Genomic DNA, 15,736 nt, shown 5'->3' with positions numbered 1-15,736 from the left:
GGCCATTACTCAGCCATGCATAATCCAATCTGATCCAAAGTTTATGTGCATGATTGTAGTCTGACTCTGAACACATCAGAGGTGGAAGAATCCGGAAAAGGTGTAGCGCCACCTGTTGGCAACAGGAAATGACATGTTTTACTTGGAGCATCACTGCTCCAAGTAGGATGAGCAAACACACCTCAAAATGACGTCCACCTGTTGAAAAACCATTGAAGTTTACTCTGATAAAAAACCATAACTTTCAAAGCGGGGGTGTGGTCGTGACAGAGCGGCAAAGTTGGGCGTCTCGCCATGCCCAAATGTTGCTCTCACGTGCACATTCCTTGTCCGATCTCACTGAAAATCAATGGATATGATGAAGCTTCCATTCTTAACCCATGGATATGACAACTTTGGACGAGCTCTATAGCGCCACCTAGTTATTGCATGGGGCACATTCTGCCCTGTATTTTCTCTGTGCTTTGTCCGATGTTCACAAAATTACAACAGGAGATCCTCACAAGGGTATAAGTTTACTCTGATAAAAAACCTTTCAGCTGTTTGTCTCAGGAAGCTGAGATTTCAGAGTTAGATGCATCTAACAAAGCTCCACGTTTGATAAGCAGCACTATAGGGTCTACGAGAAACATTTAACCACCTTAATCACCCTATTCTGTTGGCAAAGCAGTAGAGACGTGGAAGACTCTGTAAAATGGAACATTAATGTATTTCATTGAGGAAATTAAATCTCATTTTTTGAATGTTTCTATTTATTTTTGATGTCTTACATTTTAGTTTATGAAGTATTTTTAAATGCTGAAAAATCTTGTGTTTTTTTTTTACTGGGTGAAAAATGAAAGTATTTAATAAATGAAAGTATTTTTGTTTTCAAACAAGTGATATGGTTTGACTCTGAATAAAAAATACTAAACTTTGAACTCAGGTGTCAAGTGTTTCATGTAGTTAGACTATACAACTCAATGTTGAAAAAGAATGTTAAACTCTTACCCAGCAGATTGTGTAACCTTAAGAACAATTAGTGACAAATGCTTTAACTAAAAAAGTTAAACTAAAAAAAAAAAAACTTTAAGTTTGACTCACAGGTTGTTCATGTCTGGCCAGGCCATCCAGAGGAAATCTTCTGAGACGTCAACTTCTCCTCCTTGCTGTCCTGTGATGCTGCATATCTGCTCGTTTTCGGTTTGATCTCACAAGAAATGGTTGAATTATTGCCAACAGGAACAGGGTCAGATTCATATTCAAAGCTATTTTCAGTAAGACGGAAGAGAAAACTACTGAAAAAAAGCCTCCTCGCAAGACCCTGTAAATCGTTCAGCGGCAAAAAAAAAAAATATTGCCATAGACTAATGACTTGAGGGTTTATTTCTGAACAAATACATTAAATCGCCACCAAAGTGTTTGTAATTTTATTATTTAGAAAATCGGCCACGTTTTCCATGGTCAAAACATAGCAGATTCATAAATAGTCTTTGTAAAATGTTCATATGTATTATGTTTGTACTTTGACAAATAGGTGTCATTCTCCGTGTTAAATAGTAGTAGTTCCCCTCCAGACTAGGTGGTGGCGGTAATGCGCCACTTTTGTTTCGTGTCAAGCGCTTTATGTAAACACCTGAGATAGAAAAGTAGAAAGCACGGGGTGTCCAAATTGTTATGAAATTCAGGGAACTGCATGATGCCGATCTTTGAAGGCTTTCCAGGAGTTACAGGAGAGAACAGGAATTCTGACAAAGTCTGAGTCTTCTGAGGATCACTTGATGATCAACTGTTTTGCAGGAGACTGACTCTATTCAGAATGAACTGACGTTAAGTTGAACCAGCCTGTATCTTGGAACACCTTTGTTGGCAACACCACCCAAAGTTATGGTTTTTAAGTTAAAAAATATTTTGGAACTCTACCCTTCACATCATACAAAGCACATCTCAACAGTACTGTAAAATTATTGCTTATTGGAAACAAACTCTCCAAGGGATTAAAAAGAGAGTTCTTTTGAAATTTCCCCCACCAGCAAAGCATCATGGGAAGTATGACGTCACGACCCCGGAATAGCACACGTTTCTTGTGAGAATTATCTAACAGAATCACCCACAAAACACACAGACATAACACAAAGAAGACAGCACACCACCACTTTGGGATTGGAATGTAATTTTATTAGATTTCAACCCTTGGGAGTCAAACTAAAAACGGAGCTGTCTGATTGGTCCATGGGAGAGCTCATGCAAATGAGAACAAACTCAATAGCTAGAATGTTCAACAACGGATTAATGATCAATACAATAATTACTATAAAATGTTCTACACATACATAAGGAACTAAACTAAGTAGAACTTCTATTATTTCATGAAAAAATAACATGTAATCAACCTACTTCATCAAATACGAACGAGAAAAGGGAAACCTTGAGTCAAGCAGCTGGTCAAGCCAATCACCCCAGGGGATTTTCATATCAATCTTCCCTCTACTCGACCCCTGCTGGACGACTGGAGAACCACACCCCACGGAGAATTTCACTCAAGGTTGCCGAACTAGAGCAAAAACAGCTCTTTTAAGGGCTTTCCTCATTTCTACTACACTTCGATCTTCGACGCTCCTGACCAGCAAGGAAGACCACCGGACCCCCAGTGAGAAGAAGGAGGAGGTCTTCAACTTTACTCGAGGTTAGTCACGACCATTATGAATTTTCCCGCGACTTTAAAAGGACCGTTACTGTAAATCAACGACCTTTTTCACACTAAAGGCCCGTACACACCGGGACGAATATTCGCCAGGCGTTATTCGCCAGCGTTTTTCGCCACGTTTTTTGTGTTCACACCCAGGCTATTTTCGCTGACGATGAGTGGAGTGAACATGCAATTTCATTCCCTGACATTAGATGGCGCTTAATGTAAAACAGAAATACTCCTGTACACAAGGTGGCGCTGCGCAACTTTACGCTTCTTAAACTCGCTTTTCCCTCAGAAGAAGAGAGCAAGTATTTACACGCTTGTCAGAATCAAACAAAGAAAACATGAATATTTCAAGCACCAGTAGCTCCAACTGGTGCTTGGTTCGGGGATGTTTTAGAATGTCCGTCATTATTGCTTCGCGGCTGTGTAGACGCTACTTGGCGTCTATCTTCTTCGCTGGTATGTGTGCTCAGCAAGGCAGTTTTGTGTTTGAGCGCCCCCAAGTTGTGTTTTACTGTAACTTCAGAAGCTCCAGACACGTGAGCAAAAGCGCCGTTCTCATTGGTCGAGTAGATTTCGACGCGACGCGTCGAAAAAAAAAACGAACCCGAGGCGTTTTTTTTTTTTGACGCTTTAACGCCTGGCGTTTTTTCGCGTCGGTGTGCACACTCTCGTTGGTGGCCTTTGTTTAGTCACGAGGCGTTAAACGTCGGCGAAAATCGCCGGCGAAATTCGTCCCGGTGTGAACAGGCCTTAAGACAACACTACTCACCCTCTGATAAACAATTTTTTTGAATAAAAACCGTACAAGTTTAAAATCGATAGGACGAACGTAAATGATTTGAACTTTTCCTTCGTTGAACCGGAAGTGGTCATGGCAATTTGATTCGAACGTAATTTTTAAAATACTTTTTAAAGCAAACCAACCGACGAATTTTCTTTTTAACGGACACAAATGTACAAAATGACACGTAGAATCGATACTGATCGACAAACAACAACTTTCTATCCGTTTCAGAGATCGGTTTTTGTAGTCATTCCGCCATCTTTATAGTTCTTGGAATTCGAACGTAGTTTTTACAGTTTTTAAACCACATTAAGTAGTGAAACTCCTTTCTAATTGATCAAATATATAGCAGTTCACATAATACTTTTTAAACACCGCGGTCGACATCTGTGGAAGTGCGGTCTCGCTAGCCGTCACTGACTTTTTGCATGCGCGTTGACATCATAGTTTACATCATAGTTTACATCATAGTTTACGGTGCACACCGCCAGCGAGCTGAAAAGACGGTATAAAGTGTTAATATCACCCATGTCAGTTACTCATCAAATAACATGTACTGTGCTCAGAAATCAATGAGAGATATTGCAGCTCTAGATTGTCTTTTGATGTACAGATTTATTCCTTTATTGCATGTCTGACCATTCTATAATCAACTACCAAGAATGTGTGTGTTTGAAATATATGCAATCAGACAGAATGTAAAAGTGAGTTTGAACACTAACAAGAGTGTTTTGTGTGTTGTTGAGCACGGCATGGAATGAAACAGAAATAAAGATTCTCCACGTAAAATGACACATCTGGTCCAGTCATGTCAATTCATTCTAAAGTGGCTTCTGTCCAAGATTACACAAAACTTTCAGTGGATTATTGTTGTTAATGATGTTCACTAATATAACAGCAAGCCTGAAGAAGATTTACTGTATAAAATTAGAGATATTGATATTATAGTCTCATTCAGGCTGTCTCCTTCAGTCAGCATATAACATGGAAACCACCCAAAATGCCAATTTATTAAAAGATTACACAAAAAAGTCACTGGATTATTGTTGGTAATAATGTTCATGATAATCTCAGCAATTTTGAAGAATATTGACAGGAGAAAATTACAGATATTAAAGTTTAATTCTCCTAGGCATCCTGCCTTCATAGTTAAAGAACATTTGATCCACCCAAAATGCCACTTTAACCGGTTTATAAACATTTTATACTATGAATAAGGAGGCCTGAATTGGTCTATTATGTCAATATCTTTACTTTTCTACAGTCATTCTTCTTCAAACTTGCTGTGATGATCATGGACACCATTACTAACAATAATCCAGTGAACGTTTAGCGTCACCTTTGAAAAAAGGGTATTTTGTAAGGTTTAAATATTACACTATGACTGTGAAGTGGTCTATAACTTGACTTTCTTATATTCTTCAGTCAAATTTGTTTAAACTTGCCGTGTAGTTAGTGAACAACACTTCCAACAATAATATGTTAAATGTTTGGCGTCACCTTTGTACCAAATTTTATTTTGGATGGTTATACGTAATACTATGAATGAAAAGGCATAACTAACAATAATCCATTGAAATGTTTGTGTAATCTTTTAATAAATTGGCATTTTGGGTGGTTTCCATGTTATGCTGACTGAATGAGACAGCCTCAGTGAGACTATAATGGCAATATCTCTAATTTTATACAGTAAATCTTCTTCAAACTTGCTGTTATATTAGTGAACATCATTAACAACAATAATCCACTGAAAGTTTTGTGTAATCTTGGACAGAAGCCACTTTAGAATGAATTGACATGACTGGATCAGATGTCATTTTACGTGGAGAATCTTTATTTCTGTTTCATTCCATGCCGTGCTCAACAACACACAAAACACTTGTTAGTGTTCAAACTCACCTTTAGAATCTGTCTGATTGCATAATTTCAAACAAACACATTCTTCTTGGTAGTTGATTATAGAATGGTCAGACATGCAATAAAGGAATAAATCTGTACATCAAAAGACAATCTAGAGCTGCAATATCTCTCATTGATTTCTGAGCACAGTACATGTTATTTGATGAGTAACTGACATGGGTGATATTAGCGCTTTATACCGTCTTTTCAGCTCGCTGGCGGTGTGCACCGTAAACTATGATGTAAACTATGATGTAAACCCGCATGCAAAAAGTCAGTGACGGCTAGCGAGACCGCACTTCCACAGATGTCGGCTCACCTGACCGCGGTTTATAAACGCCTGCCGACCCGTGGGTATTTCCACTGAAGATCAGTTCCAACGTATTTAGTACTTTTTAGGTTTTATGTTCAATTTTCAGTGTTTAATAATCTAATATAGGACACATGTTAAATTTGTGTATAAATTTCTTCAAATAATCTATAAGTGTGTGGCAGCCAGTATGAATATATTTGCAGGAACACAGATTTTAAAATGGCTGCTTGGCCTCCTGTTCGCTTTAGGATTGATGTTAAAGTTTTTATTAGTTTATAAATGTTTGTATGGTCTTGGGCCTTCATATTTATCTGATATTTTAAAGTATGATCCCCTCTGGACCCTGAGGTCCTCTGATACAGGCCTTTTGGTTATCCCAAAAGTTAAAACACACTGAAAGGCCTCATTCAGTTTTAATGGACCTCCTCTATGGATTAGCCTCCCAGAGAGCATTTACCATTTTATGTCTATTAAAGTTTATGTATTTGTTTTAAATAAATGTTAATTTTTTTTATTCCTTTTACATTTTATTTGTAACTCCAGAGTTTTGCTCTGAGGGATCTTCCACACCAGTGGCTGACCATTTCTGGACAACAGAGAGGAGCTGTTTGCTGGTTTTTCCAGAGAGCCTTTTGTTTTGTAAGCCAGTTAAGAGTTTGGTAAAGGTAAGTTAAATTTGCAGTGTTTAATAATCTATAGCAGTGCTCCCCAACCTAGTTAGCGCCACGGCCCGGTATGACGTAATTCAAGGTTTTCACGGATAAGGTTTCTTTTTTCAATAAACTTTATTGCACATTTTTTAAGTTAATGGATCGGTCTTTGAGATGTTGGTGGAGGATTACTGTAGCAACGCCACGCAGAAGGAGTAACAGATACGTGACAACACACATCCCGAGCTTTAATTTTGACACCCATGAATGGAACATTGCATGGGTCTCATCATCCTCCCCCCTTCTCATACTCATGGTGCAAAAAAGTACTGTCTGTTAAGTGTAGCTTTCTTTTCTGGAAGTGGAAGGCTCCTCCTGTCTCCTGGCCGGGCCTTTTCCCCTAGGCTCATTTTGCTAGCTTCTGGGTTTTATTTTAGCAGTAACTTATCACGTGGCCGAGAGGAGCACCTTGGTCTGCGTTACTGTTGACAGACGGGTGTGACAGTCACACAGAATCGGGCAACTTTTCTAAATAAAACTTCTTTCAGATTCAGATATAAAAAAAACGGAAGTAAGTTATTATTTCTGTGCGGCCCGGTACCAAATGACCCACAGACCGGTACCGGTCCGCGGCCCGGGGGTTGGGGAACACTGTATTTTAGGACACATTTATTATTATTTTTACTTTTATTTGTGTAGAACTATTTTCCAATAGTCTGAAAATATTGTTTGTTTTTGATTATTGGTCTGTGTGGCATAAATGTATTGCTTTAGGTATACATAATAGAAATGATGATCTTATTTTACTGGTGGTTTCATTTTTATATATTTTTTTTATAGATGCCACGAAAGAAGGGATTTAATATGCGTCGCACCAAAGTGTGTAAGGTTCAAGAAGAAGGTAAAACTTCTGGTTGTGTGTGTCAGGAGCAAATACAGAAGCCTTTGATTTCTGGAATGAAAGTAAGATTAACACATTCAAGTGATAGTACAACATCTCTTACATGTTGTGTTGTGGCTGCAATCAACCATGTTGTTGCTCCAGTGTGTACATGGAGGGACGCTGATGTTGACAATATTAGAAATGAAGGTGTGCAGTTGGTTTGTTCATTTAATGGAAGTGATGGATGTGTGAACAATTCCGAAAAGTTATTCAAGGTTTCTGAAAAGCTCAGTGTGTTTGGAAGAATTTGGGATGTTGCTATCAATGAGCCTGTGTATTCTGGTGATTCAAAGAGTGAAGATTTTTCACTGTATGAAATGATGCAGGAGCGACTGATGGAGGAAGATCTGTGTTTGTTGGATTTGCAGGGTTTCGTTTGTGCTGTCATTCATCACAAAGAGTATTTTGTTGTGGTCGATTGTGGTGCACGAGATTCATCTGGAATGTTTTCTAATATTGGAACATCTGTGGCTGTTTTCAACAGTTGCTTTAATGACTTGATGTTGCACATTTGGAACTTGAAAAAGTCTTTGAATGCAGAATGGTTTGGCATCAGTTCAATGTTTGTGAAAGAAGCTTCTTGGGATGGGTGTAATAATACATTTGGTTTGGGAGCAGAGGATGCACGTGTGAATCAGTCAGTTTTGGGCAAAAGACAGACTGGTTTTATAAAAGAACATGTTCAGGAGTTAAATGACAAAGTTGTGGTTGGCGAACAATGTAAAGTGTTAATGGAACGCAAAAATTCATTGAAAATTGGAAAAAAATGCATTAATTTAAAAAAAAAATCATCTTCAGTGATTTTAAATGAAAACAATTGTAACAGATTTGACACAGAACGTTGTGTAAGGGGATCTTTTCATCAAGGAGATCGGCAGCTTCAAAACAGAGGTGTGCAGTGCATGGCAATAGCCCTGGTGAGTATGGCTAAACACACGGATCGTAGTGTTTTTGAGTGGGAGGCAACAGACTTGGACCATGTTGTGTTTCTTGGTGATCAGCTTTACTCCTCGGTGTGTGAAAACAAAATCATCCCTGGAAATTTGAAGTTTTTGTCAGTACCTGATTTGCCCATGGATTCTGAAATTGATGGTAAATTATTTAAGTTTGAGTATGGTGAATACGTTTCTGGGATTGTTAATGTGAGTAATGGTAAATTTGTTGACAGTGGTGAAGTGATAACTCTTAAAAAGGGACTGGAGCACATGCTTGTCAAGTATAAAACATGTTTTTTGACCATAGGCAGTAGTACTTGTGCTGTTATTTCAGAAAACGGCCATTATGCTGTGGTGGATTCACATGCACGCAGTGGTACTGGAATGGCAGATGTAAATGGAAGAAGTATTATCATGTACCTTCCTAGTCTTAATGATTTATACAATTATATTTGTTGCTTGAGTATTTCACTTGCAGGGAAAGAAATGGCTTTTGAAATTGCATCCGTTGCTGTTACTGACAATGATCATAGTGAGAAAAATAAACAAAGTGTGCTTGAGAAGGATTGTAAAACTGGATTAAATACTGGGTCACAGTTTGGTTTCGGGTGCAGTTTAGATGTTCAAACTAGTCCCTTACTGTTGCATGAAAGTAACAGAAAGCGTAAGCTTTCTACTGTGCAACGTGAATCAAAGAAGACAAAATGGTATGATGCTAATGAAGCTAGTTTGGATGTTGAGTTTCTTGGTGATGTTTCATCAAAGAAACTTGAGTTTTACCCTGTTGATTTTGATGTTACACAAGCATTGTGTAAACAACTGAATGTGCATTGTGAAAACACTGCTTGTTCTAACCCTCTAGAGGTTGATATGTTGGGAATTCCATGTCAAACTGATCATATAGTAGCCGATGGCAATTGTTTTTTTAGGGCTGTGTCCAAAGTTATTAGTGGTACAGAGAAAAATCACATAAAGTTAAGACGTGCAGTTGTCACACATTTACAAAAGAATGTTGGAAATTATAGTTCTCTTTTGAGATCTGAAAATATGTCTGTGGATGAATATCTCAATGTTTCTAGAATGAGATTTTCTGGTAGTTGGGCTACAGAGGTTGAAATTCAAGCTACAGCTGACTACTTGGGTGTGAGTGTGTATACATTTCACAATGAACGTTGGTTGAAATATGCCTGTCAACGTAAGGCCATATCTAAACAAGGCATATATTTGCAAAATATAAATGAGTGTCATTATGAAGTTGTAACTTGCGTTGAAATTTTTCAGCAGCAGCGTTGTTTTGGGTTGTGTAAATCTATGGAAAAAAATAATTTGGGTCATAATATGAGGCAACGCAAAAGAGACTCAGAAATGCTGTCAGAAGGAGATTGCAAGAGTGTTAAACATGGCAGGTCTGAAGTTGGTGATTGTAATGAAGTTTTGTTTAGTGCATTGGTTAACAATGATCACCAAAACAGTGAAATCTATCAAAGTAACAATTTAGTTGAAAATGCTTTCAGTTTTTATCCATTGTCGTTTGAGAGTGCAGTTTTGTTGTCAAAACATATTGATTTAGATTTTGTGAAGCAGTATGAAGACATTCCAACTAATAATGTAACGCTTGGTTCTATTTGTAAGACAGAGGTCACATTAAATGATGGCAATAGTTTTTTTCGTGCTATTTCTCGAGTCATTAGTGGATCTGAAAATTGTCATAGAAGAGTTCGACTGGCTGTTGTTAAGTTTATGCTAAAGAACAGTGACATTCATATGAAGTTGCTGGAGAAAGGCTATGGAACAGTGTCTGAGTACATTCAGAAGTCACGTATGAAATATGTTGGCAGTTTTGTATCTGAGATTGACATTCAAGCTACTTCAAATGTTTTGGGAGTAGAAATTTTTGTACACAATGGTAGCATATGGAGAAAGTATAAGCCTGTAAATAGAATATTTGGAAATCAAGGAATTTATTTGCGAGAATGTGATAAGAAATATTATGAGGTTGTTGTCTGTGTTCATTGTAGTGGTGAAGCTGGATGTGCCAATTGGTGTAAAAGCAATAGTATTTGTTCTGACACACCACTGCTAAGATGCCGTTCTTTTCAACCACATAATGTTAGTTGTGATTCAGTTGGTGAATCTTCTTTTTCTAAGTATCTAAAAAAAAAGAGATCCTTTTACCACAAAATGCATTATCAAATAATTGAACAGCATAAACAAAAGAAAAAAGATATGAGTAAAAGGAAATATGAATCTGATTCTTTGCATAGATCCAGAGCATTGGAATTGAGTAAAAATAAGTATAAGAAAAATGCTATCTATAGAACGTGTGTTAAAGAACGTAGTGCTGCAAAATACAGAACTGATCCTTTACACAGAGATAAAAAAAAAAATGGAAGTAAAAACAAGTATAAATTGGATTTGTTACACAAATGTAATGTTAAGGAAATGAGTAAAAGAAAATATCAGAGTAATGTTACTCACAGAGAAAATGTTAAAGCCCTGAGTTCCAGAAAATATCACAGTAATGTTACTCATAGAGAAAATGTTAAAGCACTGAGTTCTAGAAAATATCACAGTAATGTTACTCATAGAGAAAATGTTAAAGCACTGAGTTCTAGAAAATATCACAGTAATGTTACTCATAGAGAAAATGTTAAAGCACTGAGTTCTAGAAAATATCACAGTAATGTTACTCATAGAGAAAATGTTAAAGCACTGAGTTCTAGAAAATATCACAGTAATGTTACTCATAGAGAAAATGTTAAAGCACTGAGTTCTAGAAAATATCACAGTAATGTTACTCATAGAGAAAATGTTAAAGCACTGAGTTCTAGAAAATATCACAGTAATGTTACTCATAGAGAAAATGTTAAAGCACTGAGTTCTAGAAAATATCATCAAGATCCTCACTTTAGGAAAAGTGTGTTGGATGGGAATAAATTGAAGCGACAATTGAATAAAGAACGGTTAGAAGAGTTTGATGTTGTGATGAAACAATTTTTGGATAAAGTTAAGGATGGACCCGGGTTTGTTTGTTGTGTATGTCATAGGTTGTTATTTGAACATCAAGTATTACATTGTAGAAAAGAGTCCTACAGTAATGCAGGACTTGAACTTATTGCTGATCAATGTATCACTTCTGATTATTTGCATACCTGTAATGCTAACTGCTCAAAAAATTGTGAATGGATGAAAACACCAAGAAGCAAGTTGTGGATTTGTTACACGTGTCATGCTAAAATAAAAAAAGGTCAAGTACCAGCTGAAAGTGTTAAAAATAACTTAGAACTTGAACCTATACCAGCAGAATTGGCATGTTTAAATCAATTAGAACAACATCTAATAGCGTTACATATTCCATTTATGAAACTGTTAGCATTGCCCAAAGGTGGGCAGAATGGTGTGCATGGACCTATTACTTGTGTTCCTGCAAATACTGAACAAACCAGTTTTTTGTTACCACGCATGTCTATTGAGGGTTCTCTTGTGCCTGTGAAATTAAAACGGAAGCTTACTTATAAAGGACATTATGAATATCAGTATGTTGATACGGAACGTGTTAAGCAGGCTTTACAGTTTTTACAAAGCCATAATTCTTATTATAACAACGTGAAATTTAATAATGATTGGATTAATGGTTTTTGTAAAGAAAAATCTGATGTTGTAGAAAAAAATGTTGAATGCACTGCAGATGTTGACGTTTCAAATGTTTTAGGAGATGAACTTCTGCATGATAGACAGCAGCATTGCATGTTCCAGGACACTTGTCTAATGCCAGTAGACATTGGTCAAGAGGCTTTGGATCAATATTTTGATCACATTTTGAATGTAGCTCCCGCTGAAGGCAATAGTCCGGTGAAGTTGTTGTCCGATATTACAAATGAGGCTAAGTGTTTTCCTGTGTTGTTTCCCAAGGGTGGACCAACATATCATGATGGAAGACAACATCCTTTAACTCTATCACGATATTTTAACAACAGGATTCTTAATGCTGATTGTCGTTTTGCACAAAATGTGGAATATATTTTTTTTGCCCAATATATGACAGAATTAGAAAAGGTCGTTTCAAATGTTTCGATTGCAGTAAGAAAAGGTAAGTATAATTTTAAAAATAAACGAGTAGTTACTGGAGAGTTGTTGAATAGTGATGATTCCATTAAAAGGATGTTGGAATTTGATGATGGGTACCGATTTTTAAAACCAATTAGAGGTACGCCAGCTTTTTGGCAGGCGGCCCAGAAAGACCTCATGGCTTGTGTGAGGCAGCTTGGAATCCCCACATGGTTCTGTTCATTTTCTTCAGCTGATATGCGGTGGAAGAATTTACTTTCCTGCATTCTGAAGCACGAAGGTAGAACTGAAACTGTGGAGCAGTTGGAATGGGCAGACAGATGTGAGCTTTTGCGTCGGAATCCTGTCACTGCTGCTCGGATGTTTGATTTTCGTTGGCATTGTTTTCTGAAAGAGGTTCTTATGTCGCCTGCATGTCCTATAGGAAAAATTAAGGATTATTTTTATAGGGTGGAGTTTCAGCAACGAGGCTCACCACATCTTCATTGCCTGTTTTGGATAGAGGATGCACCTGTAATTGACAGAAATACAGATGCTGAAGTGATTGCATTTATTGATCGTTATGTGACTTGTGAGTTACCATCAAATATTGACTTACTGGAAATTGTAACATCTGTGCAAAAACACTCTGAAACACATGCGAAAACATGTAAAAAAAAAGGAACTGTGTGTCGTTTTAATTTTCCTAGACCACCTTCTGCGCGTACATTCATATCACGTAGCACAAGTGCTGAAGAGACACAGTCTTGTCAATGTGTGTTATCACAGAAAGAGTCTTGCAACTGTAAAGAAAATGCACAGACACAGCAATTGAAGAAAAAAGAGGCTTCTGCATTGATTGCACACATTAAAGCTGCTCTCTCAACTGATGGGCCAACTTGTGACAATGTTGAGGATTTGTTTGAATCTGTTGGGTTACACCAAAGCACATTTGAAACTGCATATAACTGTTGTGCTCGGAAAACCCATGTTGTGCTGAAACGTCAACTTAAAGAAGTTTGGATTAATCAATATAGCAAGCCACTGTTAAAATGCTGGAATGCTAATATGGATATACAGTTTGTTGTCGACGCATACGCATGTGTTGTGTACATCATTTCTTACATCTCTAAATCAGAGAAGGAAATGGGTTTATTATTGCAGTGTGCACAAAAGGAAGCAAGCAGGGATGGAAATGCTTCTGCCAAAGAGAGTCTAAAAACATTAGGCAGTACATATTTGCACAACAGAGATGTATCTGCTCAAGAAAGTGTTTATAGACTGACAAATGCACATTTGAAAGAGTGCTCTCGGAAAGTTGTGTTTCTTCCTGTTGGTGAAAATACTGTTAAAATGAGTTTACCGTTAAAAGTACTAAAAGAAAAAGCATCAAAGCATTCTGTTAGTACAGATGATATGTGGATGACAAGCATTGTGGATAGATATAAGAACAGACCTAAGAGTGATGATTTTCCTTCAATGTGTTTAGCAGTATTTGCTTCCGAATTTCGTGTGTTGTCAAAAAATGAAAGTGCTGCTAAGCGAATAAAGTTGAACAACAACACTGGATATGTTGTGAAAAGAACCCGCACACAACCTGCTGTTGTACGTTACGTTAAGTTCTCTGAAACAAAACAGCCTGAACTGTTTTATCAAAGCAATCTGCAGTTGTTTTTGCCATACTACAGCGATAGCCAGCTGAAACCTCAAGGTTTTGAAACGTATCAAGACTTTTTTCATAAGGGCACGATAAGACTTGGTAATTCAGGTCTGCAGTTGGTAAAGTCCGTGGTAACATTAAACAGAAGTAAATTTGAAATTGATGGTGATAAATTGGTTAATGCTCAGCAAGGGATAGATAATGCTGGTGTAGTTGAAGATGGCTGGTGTGAATTATGCCCTGAGCAAGAATTGGAAAGACTTGAGTGTCAAGAGTTGTTGCAGAACCAAAAAAGTGTAGATGATGAACAGGAATTTGATATTCCTGATTTAAGAGTTTCAGCTCAACATAGCCATTTCTTTCAACTGAATAAAACAAAAATGCCTCGTAGTGATGGCTTGGCTTTAATTCGCTCTTTAAATGAAATTCAGATGGATATTTTTTACCAAGTGAGAAAATGGTGTGTGGAAAAGGTTTTGGGAAAAAAGCCAGAACCATTCCACCTGTTCATAACAGGAGGTGCAGGGACTGGTAAAACTCACCTAATTAAAGCAATACAATATGAATCAAATAGACTATTGTCTCCTCTTTGTCGTCATGTAGATGACATCTGTGTTTTGTTGACAGCTCCCACAGGAATTGCTGCGTTTAATGTACAAGCAAGTACTATACACAACACTTTCTGTATTGGTAAAGATGTCCGCTTACCTTACACACCACTGGGTGAGGAAAAATTAAATTCTTTACGTGCCATTTACAGCAGTTTACAGATTTTGATAATTGATGAAATATCCATGGTAGATCATAATTTATTAGCATATATTCATGGGCGTCTGAGGCAAATAAAGCAAACTGGTAACTCTGCATTGTTTGGAAATGTTTGTATTATTGCAGTTGGGGATTTCTTTCAATTACCTCCAGTGAGAGGAAAACCATTGTATGTAGAAAATGTGGGTATGGATCTTTGGTGTGGTGTGTTTAAAATTGTTTGCCTGGAAACCATTGTACGCCAAAAAGATCAGGAATTTGCCAAATTACTCGGCAGAGTTAGGACACGATGCAAAGGTACTGAAATGTTAAAAAGTGATATCCAACAATTGAAGTCACGTGAAACGGGAGAAGGCAGCGCTGCTTTACATATTTTCCCAACTAATGGTCAAGTAAATCAACATAATTTAACCCATCTACATTCATCCTGTCCAGATTATGTAACTATTAAAGCTCAAGATTATGTAAATTGTAAGGAAACAGGTAGACAAGTGTTACTAAGTGGTAATCATTCAAACGCTAACAATACTTGTTTAGCAGGAAGACTTCTTTTGGGGAAAAATGCACGTGTCATGCTTTGTAAAAATGTTGATGTGGCAGATGGTCTTGTCAATGGTGCATGTGGAATTGTGACTGATATTGTCTATAGAAACTCTGACTTTCCACAAATTGTTTTTGTGAATTTTGATAATAAAGACATTGGAAGACAACGGAAGAAACAGTATGAAAATCATCCAGGGCTTGTCTCAGGTTCTGTAGCCATTGTTCCAGAAGAGGAACGACTCACAGGAAGAGGTGGTCTGAGACGTCAGTTTCCTCTAAAACTTGCTTGGGCTTGTACTGTTCATAAAGTTCAGGGTCTTACCATTGATAATGTTGTTGTGTCTTTGAAAAAAACCTTTGCTCCTGGGCAGGCTTATGTTGCATTAAGCCGCGTAACAAGTTTGTCTGGTTTAATTATTCAAGATTTTAAGGAACAGGCCATTTATTGTAACAAAACAGTTTCTGAATATGTGGCAAACATGCCTCAATATCTAATAAATAAAGAAAATCTCACTTC

At 37.3% G+C, this 15,736-nt stretch overlaps 1 long non-coding RNA gene across 1 annotated transcript; it reads left to right on the top strand.

Moving 5' to 3' along the window:
* The first annotated feature begins 2,482 nt into the window (after window positions 1-2,482).
* On the top strand, window positions 2,483-15,409 carry LOC144994311 (uncharacterized). The gene is made up of 3 exons (XR_013657798.1): window positions 2,483-2,665; window positions 6,217-6,338; window positions 7,164-15,409. It is a non-coding gene; the product is annotated as an uncharacterized LOC144994311 (long non-coding RNA).
* Window positions 15,410-15,736: the final 327 nt, after the last annotated feature.

Source organism: Oryzias latipes, chromosome 8, assembly GCF_053564925.1.
Source record: "Oryzias latipes strain Hd-rR chromosome 8, Olatipes_Hd-rR_3.1".
Taxonomy (NCBI): Eukaryota; Metazoa; Chordata; class Actinopteri; order Beloniformes; family Adrianichthyidae; genus Oryzias; species Oryzias latipes.
This window is presented reverse-complemented; position numbering and strand designations above follow the sequence as displayed.